This window comes from Adiantum capillus-veneris, chromosome 12, assembly GCF_014529385.1.
Source record: "Adiantum capillus-veneris isolate H3 chromosome 12, ASM1452938v2, whole genome shotgun sequence".
NCBI lineage: Eukaryota > Viridiplantae > Streptophyta > Polypodiopsida > Polypodiales > Pteridaceae > Adiantum > Adiantum capillus-veneris.
In genome coordinates, this window is record NC_140942.1 from 144452801 (window position 1) to 144471530 (window position 18730).

An 18730-nucleotide genomic window follows, 5' to 3' on the forward strand; every position below is an offset into this window, starting at 1 on the left:
TTGAGCAATGCAACCTTGCACGAGATGGCTATAGATGCAGACCATTGTCATATGTATATGTGAAATATCTCTTGAAGCAATTTGCAGGGCACTCTAGGCTAGTCTCCAGTGCAGCAGACTTGATACCGTATAACCCAATTACAAAAATGCCTTTACAAACAGCTGAAGTGCATGGAGACAAGCTATCAACATACCACTACTAGATTCTGGCTGGTCAGCATTCCATCATAGCGGCTAGAGCTTTTTTGCGTAACAACAGCACTAAGTATGCTTTGAGAAAAGAGTTCTACAAGTTTAGAACTGCAAGGATAGTGGTAGACGCTCCGAAAGAGGTTGCTGTTCGAATTTCCAGAATGGAGAACATGGAGAGAATAACAGCAATGAAACACCAGCCTTATGTGGAGGTCTTGAAGCATGGCCGTAGTCAATGGCTTGCATATTCTAAACCAACAAAACCCAAGGCAGGTGTTCCTGTCGGTCATCCGAGTCGAGCAGGTTGGGATGTAAGTTCCACTTCCCTATGCTTGTTTTTGTTACAAATATGTCTTGAAATAAAGTTAATTTTCTTTTCTTTATTTTGAAGGCCTTTGTAAATGTGGCGAACATCGTGTTCAACCATAAATCATTTGCCAACAAAGAAGCACACATGGTCATGTACGATGATGAAATCTATGATCAGTGGATACACATCTTGGAGAAGCATCAGACATCAACTGCTCGTGGGCGACAACCAAGCATAACAACCTTTAGATGCCTAAATGGTTTAGAAGATAATGATGTCAAGCTACTACAACAAGAGCTGGCAGATGAGAAGATCTGCTTAGTGAAGCAACCAGGTCAAGCTGGCATGCTCGACCTCACTGCACGTGCAACGGTCTTAAAGAAGACCAGGGTTTTTGAGCCTCAAATGTTGATGGCATTTAAAGAGATAGATCCATCAGCAATAGCAGTTACTTCATGGGATCGATGTAAGTCTCATTATAACATTACAGATGAGATTTACAAATCCCTCTTCACGAGTTGTACGCAATGGCTAAATCTCCTACTACAAAAAGGAAAGGAGAAAGAGCCAATTCTTGAGATCACTAGGGGATATGTGCAGTGGATCATTGCACAAAAGAATGGGACTTCTAGTTTGGAATTCATTTTACCATGGACAATCAAGTGTGTTGGAAAGAATCTGGAAGGCATTGAGTTTCTCTGCAATGAGAATAGCTCTAAAATTCGTGTTGGTGTTTGCATCATAGACACAACACACAAAAGTCTTACATCTAGTGGTTGGAGTGCTGCCCAATTTGGTAAAGTAATTGATGGAGTATGTGGGCTAGCACATCAACCATCAGAGTTTTTAATTGCCGGCTTAGTCAAGTATCAGCATGCTACTTCCCTAGAGAAGGCAATTTCTGAAAAAGCTAAATGGTATGAAATGCACGTTCTACCTTTGAGCTCCTTAATGGGATCAGAGACCATCCAAACATGTGCTCTTCGCAAAGTAATTTTCGGGGCTTGGGCATTTTTCAGTCAAGGAGAGCAGTACACCAACTACTCTAGTGTTAAAGAGTCAGTGTTGGAGCCAATGCATACTCTCTGCATCAATGACGACGAGTATGATGTTGTGACCACGGCCAAATCCTTTTTTGTACGTCGTGCAATCAAATGCATCTATCTCAAAGAAGATGATCAAGTGATAGACATCTTCTCATTAGGCTATGGGACTAAAGAGGCACTACAACAACAGAGAAAGGTGATATCAGTTGCATGTAGTAGTGATCAAATGACGCAATTGGAATCTCTTTGCCATTCCATAGTGGAAGAAGACCTTGATCTTAGAAGGTGGGCAGGTGTGGATAACACAGAGAAAGTCAATGCCAAGGATTCAGAGGAAGAAGAAATTGAAGAACCATTGGATGCAAGTGCTGAGGCCATTCTAGAAATTCTACAAGAAACAGGTTAAGCTAGGTACCCATGATATTAGATTACTGATATTTAGATTATTATTGTTGTCATTTTATTTTATTTGTACCATCTCAAATCTACCCATGATGTTAAAAACATTGATGTTTGACTCGTTATTTTTCTCAATTTATTTTCTTTGAAAAAATGTGAACTTGTGAGTTTGAGTTTTTTCACAATAAATGAATTAGACTTAAGTGTATGATATTATATGGACATGTTTTGGTAAATAGAATTCTACATTTATATATGGTCATAAGATATATATTATGTAATACTTTAAAGTTAATTGAGCATATGAGGTTTGGGAAGAATACACTATGACTTGAGGATCATAGAGTTCTTTGTAGACTTGAGGATCATAGAGTTCTTTGTAGACAAGACACCCTATGGCCCTAGGGCCATAGAATCCCCCAAAAGAAAATGGGATACCCTAAAACCTTACAGATGTAGGGTGACTACACTGAGTCTCTAAAAGGGCACATAAGCATCTGGGTTACTCTATAGCCTTAGGCGCATAGGGTGTCAACATAGAATCCCCCAAAAGAATTTGGCTACATAAGCATTTGGGCTAGTCTAAGGCCATAGGGTGTCAACACAACTATCCTACAATCTTATGTATATAGAGAGATTACATAAAGTCTCCAAACGGGCACATGAGTATTTGGGATATTCTAGAAGGAAACATAAGTTATCCAAGAGAATTTGGGATACCCTAAGGCCTTAGGGCCATAGGGTGGTGACATAGAATCTCCACAGGGGCACTTAAATCACCCCATGGATACAAATCACCTAGCTCTTATGGACACATCTTATAAAACATCACATGACACCCTATAACCTTTAGACCATAGGTTGGTTATTCTAGGTCACCTAAAGACTCTTTAAGTGTTTCAAGAACATTTTTTGTTGGCCTTATATCTTGTGTCCATATCTAGGTGTCTATTGAGAATGAAATAAGCTAGAAAAAACTAAAAAGTATTTAGTCCTCAAAATTCCAAAATGAGAGTTTGAACAATTGATGTATGATCATTTTTTGTTGGGTGTAAGTCCTTCTATTGTGAATTGATGGTGTAAGTGTTTGAAATAATCATCTTTGTATTGCAACTAACTAGATTAAACATATTCGCTTTGAAATAATTATCTTTGTATTGAAACTAACTAGATTAAACATATATTCAATATTTTTTGTAAATGCCAATTGATTGCTTAGATAGTAAACATCGAGTATAAATGGTTATTGAAGAATTTGTCCTTTGGATTATGTGAAGATTTATTTCTTTGATTGTAACAAGATTTTATTCAAAGATATAAAGTGCGAGTATTTTGTTCCAAACTATGATTTTGTTTCTCTTCTAGATGATGCAGAGAATTGGAATTTATATCTTGAATTTTTTTCAGTAGAGGGAAGCTAGGACTAGTAGAATTTTTTAGCTTGTCATGTAGCAATCGGAACATTGTATCAAGGTTTATTGCAAAGAAATGATTGTATAATGTATAACCATTGTTTAAGTTTGTGAATTAGAAGTAGAAGGCAATGCAAGTTCCAAAACATGTGCAATGCCATAAGGAGAATCCAACACAAATACTTTTGCCCCTCAGGATTTGTAAATCAAAGTGCATGGTGAGCCGGACCTTCCATCCACCAACAGATCAATGCATTTGTGAATTACAGTACTTGCAAATTTGATTTAAATGTTTGAATGTTATGATGATATTTGAAGGCAAAGACCCCTTCAACTGTGTGGCAAAGCAACAAATGTATGATGTATGATAATGATTCAATTTTGTATATCGTGTTGCATATTTATCGTAGTATTAACTTACACATTTTGCTAGCATAGAGGACACCCTATGGCCCTAGGACCATAGAATGACATCATATCCCATGTACAATTTCTCTTTTACCATAGAGGACATCTTATGGATCTAGGGTCATAAGACTCCAACATAGTGCATAAATGGCTTCTTATAAGTATACACATAAACATAGTGCATAGAGGGAATTTTACTAGCATAAAGACCGCCCTATGGCCTTGGGACCATAGGGTGCCAACATAGAGCATAGAGAGCTTTTTATTAGAACCTTGTTGCCCTTGGGACACCATAGTGCCATAAAGTGGTTTTTGTATATATAGTAGAGAATTCTCACACACATGATACCTTGGTCACTATCTAGCCCTTGGACAATATGATAGTAGCATAGAGAACACCCTATAGCCCTAGAATTTCTTTCTATCCCTAGCGCCATACACTGCCAACATATAGTATACATGGTTTCTTCATAGAGAAAACCTTTTAGCCCTACACTATAGAGTGTAAACCTAGACCTATAATGTATCATACTAGCATAGAAGGCACCCTATGACCCTAATGCCAAAGAGTACCAATTTAGGGCATAAAGATTCTTTTCCTAAGTTGAAGGGCACCTTGTGGGCCTAGGCAGCACCCTATGGCCCCAGGGGCATAGGGTGTCAACATAGTCAAATGGGGTGTAAACTTAGAGCATGGAGGGTTTCTTACTATCATGGAAGACACCCTATGTCCTTGGTGCCATAGGGTGCAAACATATAGCATGGAGGGTTTCTTGCTAGCATAGAGAGCACCCTATGGCCTTGGGGCTATATGATTCCAACAAAGAGCATAAACGGTTTTTTGATAGCATAGAGGATAGCTTATTTCCCTGGGGCCATATGATACAAAAATAAAAGAGTCTTAAGAAGGGCACCTAGGCCACTAAATCACCATGGGGCCATAAGGTGGTCTTTATGGGGAATGCTCCTAAAGGATTCCTTGGCTATCCTATGGCCTTTGGCTACCAACATAGAGTTTAGATGGTTTCTTACTAACATAGAGCTCACCTTGTGGCCTACGGTCTTTAGATTCTAATATAGAGTTCCAATGGTTTCATACTAGGCGTAAGAGGCACCCTATGGCCTTGGGGCCATAGAGTGTCAATGTAGAGCGTAGAGGTTTCCTTTCTAACATAGAGGGCACCATGTGGCCTAGGAGCCATTTGATACACCCTATGGCCCGAGGGTTGTAGGTTGCCAATGTAGACAAGGTTTCTTAGTAGCATTATAAAGGTTACCTTGTGGCCCTCAAGTCTCCATAGGGTGCCAACATAGAGCGTAGAAGGTTTTTCTTACTAGCATAGAGGACATCCTATGGCCTTGGGGCCATTGGGTTTCAATATTGAGCATAGAGGATTTCATACTAGCATAGAGGCTACCTTGTGGCCCTAGGTCCATAGGGTGCAAACATAGAGAATAGAGGATTTCTTACTATCATACAAGGTACCTTGTGCCCCTAGGTCCATAGGGTGCAAACATAGAGCATAGAGGATTTGTTACTAGCACAGAGGGCACCCTATGGCCCAAAGGCCATAGAGTGACAACATGTAGCATAAAGGGTTTCTTACTAGCATAAGAGGCAGACCTTGTGGCCCTCGGGTCATAGGGTGCCAACATAAAGCATATATGGTTTCTTACTAGTGCTCATAGAGGGCATCTTGTGGCCCTATGAAAACCCATGGCCTTAGAGCCGTAGGGTGACACATAAATAAAGTACCATATGGCTTTGAATCCATATATCTATTTATATGATGAGACCTCCCAACAATCCTAACCCTATGGCCTTGAGGCCATAACGAGACATATTTTGGATTATCTTAAAGTCATAGAGATATCTACAAAGAGAACAGTATGGCCTGAAGGCCATAAGAAACTTAGTCAAGGAAATCATCCAATGCAAGAAGATCATGGAAATAGAAAATGAGACTTCTGCTCTAGAGCTTAAAGGCATAAATGTTTCTCCAAGTATACTTCTAGGGCCACCATCATGGACAAAGAACTAATGTAGCTAGATGAAGATTAGGAATCTCTAGACAATAAGGAGCATAAAAATAAATTCATTGTACATGTGTTGTCAGTTAGTAAACTTGCTATTTGCGATTAGTTTTTCTAAGCGTGTGACAAAAAAGAGTTATCAAAATGTAGATACTTTGGAATCTAAAATTAGGTGTTCTTTAAACTTGCAGTCCTTCAACAAGATATTGCGGCTGACAAAGTTTTACTCGAGATTGTTGGTATAGAGGATGCTAATGCCATTGACCCTACTGAGAAAGATTCTATCAATCTCCATGTCAACGAAAGAGTTTCCGATGAAGATGACAAGAATATACAAGTCCTTGAAGGTCAACTGCTACAACGACTGGAGATAAATTTAAAGAGTAATCCAATGGAAGAAGACAGTGAAATTTCCAGAACATGTGCAAGGGAAGAAGAAGAATCCAATGAAAATATTCTAGTAGCCCAAGAGTTGGGAATTGGATTGCATGACACCACAATGGAAGTAGAAGGTTTGTTTTTTTCTTTTTTTTTCTGAAAAGCTCTTTCAATTTCAGAGTATTAACTTACACATTTTTCTAGCATAGAGGACACCCTATGGCCCTAGGACCGTAGCATGCCATCATATCCCATGTACAATTTCTCTTTTACCATAGAGGACATCTTATGGATCTAAGGTCATAAGACGCCAACATAGTGCATAAATGGCTTCTTATAAGTATACACATAAACATAGTGAATAGAGGGAATTTTACTAGCATAAATATCGCCCTATGGCCTTGGGGCCATAGGGTGCCAACATAGAGCATAGAGAGCTTTTTATTAGCACCTTGTTACCCTTAGGACACACATGATACCTTGGTCACTATCTGGCCCTTAGACCATATGATAGTAGCATAGAGGACACCCTATAGCCCTAGGGTTTCCTTATATCCCTAGGGCCATACACTATCAACATATAGTATACATGGTTTCTTCATAGAGAAAACCTTTTAGCCCTACGCAATAGAGTGGAAACCTGTACCATATAATGTATCCTACTAGCATAGAGGGCACCCTATGACCCTGAGGCCAAAGAGTACCAATTTAGGGCATAAAGGGTCTCTTCCTAGGTTGAAGGGCACCTTTTGGCGCTAGGGAGAACCCTATGGCCCTGGGGCCATAGGGTGTCAACATAGTCAAATGGGGTGTAAACTTAGAGCATAGAGGGTTTCTTACTATCATGGAGGACACCCTGTGTCCTTGGTGCCATAGGGTGCAAGCATATAGCATGGAGGGTTTCTTGATAGCATAGAGAGCACCCTATGGACTTGGGGCCATATGATTCCAACAAAGAGCATAAACGGTTTTTTGATAGCATAGAGGATAGCTTATTTCCCCGGGGCCATATGATACAAAAATAAAAGAGTCTTAAGAAGGGCACCTAGGCCACTAAATCACCATGGGGCCATAAGGTGGTCTTTGTGGGGAATGCTCCTAAAGGGTTCCTTGGCTATCCTATGGCCTTTGGCTACCAACATAGAGTTTAGATGGTTTCTTACTAACATAGAGCTCACCTTGTGGCCTACGGTCTTTAGATGCTAATATAGAGTTTCAATGGTTTCATACTAGGCGTAAAGGGCACCCTATGGCCTTGGGGCCATAGAGTGACAATGTAGAGCGCAGAGGTTTCCTTTCTAGCATAGAGGGCACCATGTGGCCTAGGAACCATTTGATGCACCCTATGGCCCGAGGGCCGTAGGTTGCCAATGTAGACCGTAGAGGTTTTCTTTCTAGCACAGAGGGAACCTTGTGGCCTATGGGCTATTTGGTGCTCCCCTAGAGCATACAAGGTTTCTTAGTAGCATTATAAAGGGTACCTTGTGGCCCTCAAGTCTCCATAGGGTGCCAACATAGAGAGTAGAGGGTTTTTCTTACTAGCATAGAGGACATCCTATGGCCTTGGGGCCATAGGGTTTCAATATTGAGCATAGAGGATTTCTTACTAGCATAGAGGCTACCTTGTGGCCCTAGGTCCATAGGGTGCAAACATAGAGAATAGAGGATTTCTTACTATCATAGAGGGTACCTTGTGGCCCTAGCTCCATAGGGTGAAAACATAGAGCATAGAGGATCATTTGTTACTAGCACATAGGGTACCCTATGGCCCAAACGCCATAGAGTGATAACATGTAGCATAAAGGGTTTCTTACTAGCATACGAGGCAGACCTTGTGGCCCTCGGGTCATAGGGTGCCAACATAAAGCATATATGGTTTCTTACTAGTGCTCATAGAGGGCATCTTGTGGCCCTATGACAACCCATGGCCTTAGGGCCATAGGGTGACACATAAATAAAGTACCATATGGCTTTGAATCCATATATCTATTTATATGTTGAGACCTCCCAACAATCCTAACCCTATGGCCTTGAGGCCATAAAGAGACATATTTTGGATTATCTTAAAGTCATAGAGATATCTACAAAGAGAACAGTATGGCCTGAAGGCCATAAGAAACTTAGTCAAGTAAATCATCCAATGCAAGAAGATCATGGCAATAGAAAATGAGACTTCTGCTCTAGAACTTAAAGGCATAAATGTTTCTCCAAGTATACTTCTAGGCACCACCATCATGGACAAAGAACTAATGTAGCTAGATAAAGATTAGAAATCTCTAGACAATAAGGAACATAAAAATAAATTCATTGTAGATGTGTTGTCAGTTAGTAAATTTTCTATTTGCGATTAGTTTTTTCTAAGAGTGTGACAAAAAAGAGTTATCAAAATGTAGATACTTTGGAATCTAAAATTAGGTGTTCTTTAAACTTGCAGTCCTTCAACAAGATATTGCGGCTGACAAAGTTTTACTCAAGATTTTTGGTATAGAGGATGCTAATGCCATTGACCCTACTGAGAAAGATTCTATCAATCTCCATGTCAACCAAATAGTTTTTGAGAAGATGACAAGAATCTACAAGTCTTTGAAGGTCGACTGCTACAACGACTGGAGATAAATTTAAAGAGTAATCGAATGGAAGAAGACAGTGAAAGTTCCAGAACATGTGCAAGGGAAGAAGAAGAATCCAATGAAACTATTCTAGTAGCCCAAGAGTTGGGAATTGGATTGCATGACATCACAATGGAAGTAGAAGGCAATGGAAGTTCTAGAACATGTGCAACGCCAGAAGGAGAATCACACACCAATATTTTAGCACCCCAGGATTTGGAAATCGAAGTGCATGGTGAGTCAGACCTTTCATCCACCAACAAACCAATGCTGACTATAATAGTGAGCTTGTGTGGATTGTTCCTGAGGAGATGCTGGCAAAAGTCCAAGAAAATGAAGAGCTTAAAGTTTGGACATGAGAATATTGTTCTTCATCCAGGATGCATTGAGTTTTTAAAGGCTCTATTTAGCAATTTCAATGTAGGGATATGGTCAGCTGCTAATGACATGCATGTTATGGAAATCATCAAGATTTTAGAAAAAGAAGCGAAAGAAAAATTTCCATTCTTTATGATCTGGGGGCAAAGCCAATGTCAACCATGCGTAGAATCAAGGATCACTCGCTTAGATAATCTAAGAGTAGAAGCACTTTTCAAACCGTTGGCTATTGCATCATCAAAATTTGGGCTTGATGCAAGAAGATTGCTTCTTGTAGATGATGAACCATTAAAGGGATGTGTGAATCCTGCAGTGAATTGTATTTTTCCACCATCATTTAATGTTGATGATGAGGAGGATAATATCCTCCTTGGGGAGCTGCTACCATATATCAAAGCTCTCAATAATGTTAATGACATTCGCACAGTTACAGGGTCTCATTTATATGGACAAGCACCAATTGCTCAAGGTCATGAGCTTTATAACCGTATACACAAGGTTGTTGCAGAGTGGGAGGAGAGAAATCTAATTTTTCTAGGAAAAACCTACTCCACGGGAAGGCTACCAGAAGTTTCTCGTCCTCTTCACGATGAGAAAGTTACAACATCTAGCACTAGTGGAATGTCCACTCGAAGTCAAGACAATAAACTTTCAGCACGTGATCGAGAAAAATTAAGGGTCTTAAAGAATATCAAATCATTATCAGCCTTGAAAGGTACAGAAGCAATCATGCTTGCCCAAAAATTGGGATACAAGGAGCCTGTGATCAAAGTACATGAAGCCAGGAATTATATAAAGCATCTAAAAATTCAGTATGATCTCAAATAGCCCTATATCAAGAAATGATGGAGCAATGTTTTGTAACATTTTGTCGTTTACAAAGATCTTTATGTACTCAGAGACTTTTTTAGAGTGCTTAGGGTTTCAAGATATATGAAGATGTAAATGATGAATAGTTTTTTAAATTGTCTTTCAATACTATAAGTAACTTCTGAGTTTCATGTGCCAAATGCTCGTTTTTTAAAAAGCTTTTATGTTGTTTGCTTTGAAATTTGAGTTCATTGTGCCATCAAGGAAAATATACATGCTCATAAGGTCAAATCTTGCTCTATAACCTTGGGGGAATTTCACTTTATGGTCTTAACACCCTATGAATCTAAGGCCATAGGGTCATAGTTTGGCATGTGTTCTTGCATAGGACTTACTAAGTGTAACCACAAATTAGCACCCTATGTCCCTAAGGTCTTCAACACACTTAAGATCTCTATATTAACTTTTCTTTTTTAATCATTTTAGAGCTTCTAAGAAAAAATGTTTTGCTATTAGATTATCACAAAATAGAGGAGCTCCCTTTCATATTACATCAAATATCACATTCAAACCAAGAGCAATGGTTTCATTATCTACCAACATCTTTCAAACAGGACAAAAGAACACTTATCTTGGATTTAGAGGGTGTGCTTCTTGCAACATTTGAACTTCAATCAAGGCCAACTTGGACCAAGTACATGTGCATTGTAGAAGATAACAATGAGGTGTATGCGGTACGTCCAGATGCAGAGTATTTCTTAAGATTTTGCTTTGAGTTCTTTGAGGTTTGGATTTGGAGCTGTCATCGTTTACAAAAAGCTCAACACATAATCAAGACTTGTTTTCCTACACAAAGTCACAAATTCAAGATGATTATGGATAACCGGTGCTGCCAAAATTCAACTTTCATGATCAGTTACAAAAGAGCCTATCACAAAAATCTTTCGACCATATGGAAGCTATTTGATTATTTAGATGGGGGCAACACTATAATATTTGATGATAGTCCATATCGAGTGATGTGGAATATGCAAGGAACTTATATGATTTTTCCAAAGTTTTGGAACCAACCTACTCAATTGCTTCAAAGTTTTTTAAAAGATGAAATTGTTCCATGGTTATGTGGATGGTTGTATGCTAAAGACAAGAGAGTATATACCATAAGAAATTTTGTAATGTTCCATCCTGATCCTGAGACTCACTATGTAATGCAATGTTATATGTCTCAAAGGACTCAAAATCTCAAGAGAATGAGGCCATTTTAAGTGTACTAGTTAAGTATTCTAAATACCATCTACCAAGTATTTGGCAATGTGTACTTTTCAAAATTTAAACTTGATGGAATGTTGTGGGATATCTTGAAACATCTTTAAACTATTTTTTTAATGAAGTGCATCCTATTGTCAGGAGAATTATCTCATTCAAGTTCTTTGGTTTCATTGTTTGATGCTTCTATGGTATTGTTAACTTTTTCTTCTTATTAATTGTCTTTATTAAGTGATCCAAACAATCAGAATGTTCTTGACATTTGGTAGTGTTACAAAACGGTGTTTTTTGAACACCCTCAATCTTGGAGATATCATACTCTTTCTAGTTAGTACTTTATTGTACATGCGATAAAGACCATCATTTTTATGAAACTGTCAAGTTGGTGGTAATCTTTATGTTTATACTTTATCCTATTTTGACATAATCAATGTATACAATTCGTATTATTCACATCAAATGGTGTTTTTAAACACCTCCTTTTTTTGAGACACCATCTCTAAAACCTTTGAGTGAAGTTTTAAAGCATGTACTTGATGTACAAAATCTTCATCTTAACATTGATTCTTTGGCACAAACTTATATTAGGAGTTTTTATATTGTAGTTTTATGTTAAGAAATAATTTGAAAGTTAGAATTATGATAGTTTATCTAAGTAAGAGCCTCATCTAACTTTGTATAGTTAAATAAAATACCAAATGGAATTATAGGTGCAATAGATGACATCTTATGGTCTTAGGACCATAGGATACTCTATAGTATTGTTTAGATTTTTTAATTGTTTGTGAACATAGATCATAGAGGGTTTTTCTCACTACCATAGAGGATATCCTATGGCTTTGGGGCCACATGGTCTCAATATTGAGCGTAGAGGATTTCTTACTAGCATAGAGGGTACATTGTGGCCCTAGGTCCATAGGGTGCAAACACAGAGTATAGAGGAGTTCTTACTAGCACAGAGGGCACCCTATGGTCTAAGGCCATATGGTGACAACATATAGAATAAAGGGTTTCTAACTAGCATACGAGGCACACCTTGTGCGCCTTGGGACATAGAGTGCCAACATAGAGCATAGAAGGGTTTCTTATTGGCATAAACAACATCTTGTGGCCCTAAGACAACCTACAGCCTTAGGGACATAGGGTGGCACATAAATAAAGTCCCATATGGCTTTGAAGGACTGGATCTCTTTATACGTTGGGACCAGCCAACAATCCTAACCCTATGGCCTTGAGGTCATAAAGAGACATATTAAAGTCATAGACATGTCTACAAACAGCACCATATGGCCTTAAGGCCATAGGTGCAATAGATGGCATCTCATGGTCTTATAGCCATAGGATACTATATAGTATTGTTTTGACTTTTTAAGTGTGAAATATTAGTTGAATGTTGTTTAAATTATCGTGTATTTAAAACTTGATAGCATGCTACAAAACCATGACCAAGTATTTTGTTATACATGGATTAAGGTCACCAAATTATGACAAGAGTGTTTAATAGTATTTGCCGTTACATATTATCTTTTTTAATTGCTGTAATCAATCTATATGCTGCTTTAAAATCATATCAATATATTGGTTTTTTTGACACCTCATTTTTTGAGAAGCTACTTCTAGAAGCATTTGTTGAATTTTAAAAAGCACTGATGTCATACAAATCCTCTTTCCAAAAACTATATTGGAGGTTTATTCTTAAATTTTATAGTAGAGAAATTAAAATAGACTCATACAATCATGATAATTTATCTAAATTAAAGGCAACTAGAGCTTAAAAATCATTAAATAACACAATCCTAGCATACACATTTAGAATTTGGAAAACGAGATTTTCCCAAATTATCTAAAATGGTGTTGAAATATGAACCTTGCATGGGCCTTGAAAGGAATCCTAATTTTTAGGGATTAAGGCTAATGTTGTGTGGGGTTTAGTGGGCAAGGGCATTGAAGAAGGTAGTTTTGAGTAGGCTTTTCTAGCCTTTTTTTTAGACAAATGTAGGATGTGGACCTAAAGGATTACTTTCTCTCTCTAGCTTTTTTTAAAGTGAAGGAAGCATAGGGGTGTGTCCACATCAGCAAAAACGTGGGTCACAAAGAGACAAAATTTTACTTTTTTTAAAAAAAATTCATTTTTACTTGTTTCTAACTTAAAACTCCCTCCCAACATATGTACATATCCAAAAATCATTTTTTGACCCATTTTTTAACCCACAAGCTTAGAAAGTCCATTTTTTCAAAACTCTTTTCTCCCAAAAAGTAATAAACATTTTTTTCTCTCCTCCTCCTCCCTCCTCCCTCCTCTCTCTCTCTCTCCCTCTCCTCTCCCTCCCTGCCCCTACCTTCCTCCTCCTCCCCAATCTCTCCCTCCCCCACCTCCCTCCTTCTCTCCTCCCATCTTCCTCAACCTCTCTACCCTTCCCCCTCTATCTTTTCATCATTTTCTTCCTCACGCAACAGCTTCCATGGTGCTCATGGACATCACAAATGGTTTGCTTCCACCACCACGTACTCTGCACACCAAAAGCATACATATTCTCTTACCCACGGCATTTGCACCGAAGACCACTAGTGAAGGTGATCAAAGGTCATCACAGGAACGTCGCATTGCTTGTGAGACCAATGTTGACATTTGGGTGGATGGCCATTTGTATCCTTACGATCCTATAAGCCACTTCCATCCACCGTTTAATAGCCTTTCCACATTTCTTTAATTTCTTGGGAGGGGAGAAGCAGGTTTGTTAGGCTATTGCAAGCGGTTGTGTATGGGTGCAGGTGCTTCTTTGCATATGTGGATGCACGAATGTCAATCTCTTCACCTCAAGACGATGGCATTACAAGAGAGTGTTGCCTCTTTGGAGAGGGTAGTTAAAACTCTTGAACAACAAATGCAAGAAAAGGAGTCCCACATCCAGAAGCTTACCAACACCATCACATACTTGAAAGAAACACCCCTTGGTGCAAGGGAACGTAAATACACGTATTCATCCATTGAAACTCTTGCACATTCGGGAGGAGCACGCAAACGACGAGTTACAGCCACAAGGTGATTTGGTCTTTACTTGCATGATGCATTCTTACTTCACACTATTTTCTAACATTTATGTTTATTTGTTGCTAGAAACTTTATCCAGGAGGCATGCGGTGGAACAAGCCAAGATGATCGAGTCAACCTTCTCACTAGTTGTCTCAATACCCAGGACGTGATTTCTATCTTACAATCACCTGGAGGTAAGCACATTAAGGATGCAGTCACCAAGGACCTTATGCATAAATTAAGAAATGTGGTTAGTGATGATGACGTTCAACAAGCTTGTGATGAGGCTGGAATCAGCACCAAAGCATATCAGGCTATTTTTCAACTCCTAAAGGATGCCCTCAAAGAACATGGCATTGTGGAAAACCTATTTCCCGTTCCTCACAAGGTCAAGCTCGCAAATAAGGCCACAAACGAAGATGTGTTCTCCCGCATTGGGACATACCTACACATTGAGGACACAATGCCAACTTCCCTTTATGCTTCATGCGCAACAAAGACAAGGGGAAAAGGTAAGAAACAATCCATAAGACCTTTGGAGAAGGGCTTTCCTTACACAATGTGGAACAATATTTTCGTGGATCTTAGAAGGCTTCAAGAAGCCATGCTTAGATTTTATGAGTTACCTGAAGAAGGTGACACACTTTAGTTTTTTCTTTGGTATTATTCTTATCATAGACTCTGAAGTTTAAGGTCTTAGCACTATTTATTTTGTAGTGCTTGGCACAAAAGTCGCTTTTGTGCTAAAACTCGATGAGTGTCAAATAGTGAAAGGCCGAAGGTTAGAGAGGCTAAGTGTCACTCTAATGAACGAGGCCCTACTGCAAACCAAGCAAAGGGACTCAGTCGAGCCATCTCCCACCCCATCTTTTAGCGTGCAATCAGAGAAAGACATTTGGTGGTTGGGTGCTATTGAGGTGCCCAAGAAGACCAATGGAGTACTTTCATGGATTTTTGAGAGAACTCCATGGATCACAGAAGTAATACACTCCCAAATTGCAGGTCAGAAGTTGGAGATTGAGGGTTTTGGTAGTTATGATGTGTAGTGGCACTTAGGTAGGGATTTGAAGATCATAAAGTGTTTGCTTAGCTGCAAACAAGGGGCTTCTTCTCTCATGCCTTGTCCATTTTGCACTCAAGGGTACAAACCTAATGGAAAAAAATCACATAAGAGCACTGCAAAGGCCGGATTCATGCTTCCATGGCAAGGGCATGGAGAACAAGGGTTAGATTGTCGTGATGTCGGAGATGAAGGTAGAGAATGGGAAGCGTCTATTCTGAGATGTCCCATGCTCAATGCCCCAGACCGTGATCAAAAGGACCACGCTTGGAATCCAATCTTTCGATTTCCTCTATCAAATGTACATTTTTGTACATTACACGCATTCATGCGCATTTTTGATAGGCTATTGAAGCTCCACATTGACTATGCTTTCACGATGAAACCGTTGGAAAAGTCCTAGGAAGCGATCGAAAGAGTGGAGGTACTCTCGAATTCCATTGGCTGTCACGGTGGAAATGTGTCTATCGTTGCTGCAAAGAACACAAGGGAGGCCCATGAAATTGCTCAACAAGTATCATGAGTGGACAAAAAGCTAGACACTTTTTGAAGAAAGTTTCCCAAGGAAAGCCAAGTCGATATGATGCTCAAAACAGCTCCAACCAGTAGGCAGGTAACCTTTGGGAGCTTTGGAAGGAGTTATGCAAAGCTACTACCGACAATGATTCAAATGGCGAGCTTGCAAGCAAGTTTGGGCACATTTTGATAAAATGGTCAAGCTTATGGGCCTTAACAGCACAACAGAAGAACAATGCCAATCATTTCAAGAAGCCTTGGCGGATTTTACCAAGTTCTTCACCCTTTCTTGGGGTGAAAATAACATCACACATTACATGGTAAGTCATTTTACATGGTGTATTCATTACAAGGGATTGTTTTTATTTAATAATGTGGATCGTTTACTCATGTGAACAGCATATCTTGTTTGCGCATGGTGCATTTTTTATGCACAAGTATGGATCGCTTGAAATTTTTAGCACTCAAGGCATGGAGAAGTCCCATTATCGAGCAAGGGGAGTGTACTTCAAAAATACTTGACATGGTGGTGGAATGGTGCAATCCAATTATTTGGAGGAGATGTTCAATTGGTTTTTTCGCACAACATTTGCTCGTAAGCTCACAATGGAGCATGCGCGACAATCCAAGATTGCTATTGAAGTGCAGAAATGGAGTCGTCAAGAGCATAGCAACAAGTGGCAAATGTCGCAAGGTCCCACCAAGCATGTTGCATGGCGGCGATGCAGAGTGCGACAAGGATCAAAGTGGATACTGCGCGAGTCACTAAACGTGAATGCAGGGTCCAACTCTTAGCGACATGTTTATTTTAAAAATCATACTTTTTAAAAAAAAATTAGTGTGAACAGGGCCCTTCTTAAATGGGCCCTTATAAATATTGCATGCTCTCATAAACCACTCATTTCTTAAGAACGAGTGAGCTCTTACCAACAAAATGGCGTGCACCAAACAAACCGCGAAAGAGCATCAGCCCGCCAACAAAAACACCCTCCAAGGATGTGAGAAGCCGTCATGGCTTAAAGGCACAAGAAAACGGCCACAAACGCCTGGCTGTTCCAGGAACTCATCTGGTAGTGGGCATGGTGGTGATAGCGGACTTTCAAAAAATCAAAGAAAAAAGAAAAAAGCTCATTTCACCCCCCCCCCCCCCCCCCCCCCCACTCTCAGTACCCCCCCACCGTAACTCATTTTTCCCCTCCCGCCCAACAGCCATCAGATAAAACCCTCGCACACTCTCCCCCCCATTTTCCTTACATACCCCCTTCCCTAATATCCCCCCAACCTCGTGCTCCCTCGGTGTGAGCCGCATGAGAAACCCCCCCCCCTTCACTCTTACACTCACCCTCACCCGCCCCCTCTCCCATTACCCTCTACCCTATCCTACCCCCCGCTCTTCGGCCCGCGAATATTCCCTCCCCCAACCCCTTAACCCCATTCCCCACCCGCTCGCCTCACCCTCCTTCGGCTCATTCCCCCCCCCCCCCATTGACTTAGTTTTCCTTCGTCCTTAAGCCCATGCAAGACAACACCACCCTCCCCCTATCCCTCTCACCCACACAAACCCATGCCCCGCCATACCCCCTCTTCCCCTCACTCTCCCTCACACCCTCTCTCTACCTCTTATCCCCTCACCCCTCTCCCCTCCCCTTTTCCCTCACTCTCCCTCTCACGGCACGCCAACGCACGAGTCTCTCTCCCTCCATCCGGATGCCGCCAGCGTGCAAGTCTCCTCTATCTCCCATGCGCTGCAGCACACACACTCACACACACACACTCTCCCTCGGGCGCCGCATACGCAACAAACACACACACCCACACCCTCACGCGCAGTCCGCAGCCCAAGCACACACACACACGCGCCTTGCGGCAGCAGAAAACACACACACACACACTCACCCACACACACACACCCCAATCCTACCCCCTCCTCTCCTTCCGCCATGCGCAGCATTCCGTCATCCTCCACAGAAAAAAAATATAAATTATATTATATATATATATACATTATAGAACTCCCCCCCCTTCCCGTGTTCCCACGCACATATGCGCACATACATATACATATACGCACTCACCCGCAAATACACATATATGCTCCCACACTCACATACATACATACACACACGCATAAACACCTACGACATCGACAAACGAAAGAAGAAGGATCCAAAGCACGCGCCGCCAACGACAAAAACAAAAAATGCGTCGAAGGCATGCCCCGGCCGACTCCGAAAAGAAGTACGCTCGACACCAACGCACCGGCAGCTCGCCATTCACCGGCAACACGCAACCTCGAGGCCATCCCAGTAATTTTAGGTTATTTTACCATTATCTTCAGTTTTCATCCAAGCCATTGTAAATTTCCCTTTTGTAAATATCCTTTCTCTAGGTGATGGTGATAAAGGCCCACCTAGAGATTCCCATCTTTTAATAACCTTCCCCAAAACAAAGCAAGGGTCGACCATACCGGGCCCACCACTTGCTTTGTCTCCCCGATTAAGATTACCCTAACCACACTCGGATTACCATAATCCAAGCAGCCAACACCTATAAATTGGCACTGAGAGGTCACTATCTGGGGGGGGCAACGTATGTGGAACCAAGCATTGGGTAGAGTGTAGTAGGAGGGATTGACACCATCACCATCACGGGGAGACGGTTTAGGGTCTTGTGTGTTGGGTTTGCCTTGGCATTGCACCATGCGAAGGGAACCACACCCATCTCTCGACTCCAATGGTTGATGCACACACGTATGCACGCTCTTGGCAATGAACATTCACAGTCATTGAGTCGCCCTAGAGAACACACCAAGTACGTTGCACCATCTCTTTCCCCTACCTCTATACCACCACGGCATGCCACCTTGTAAATATTGCGG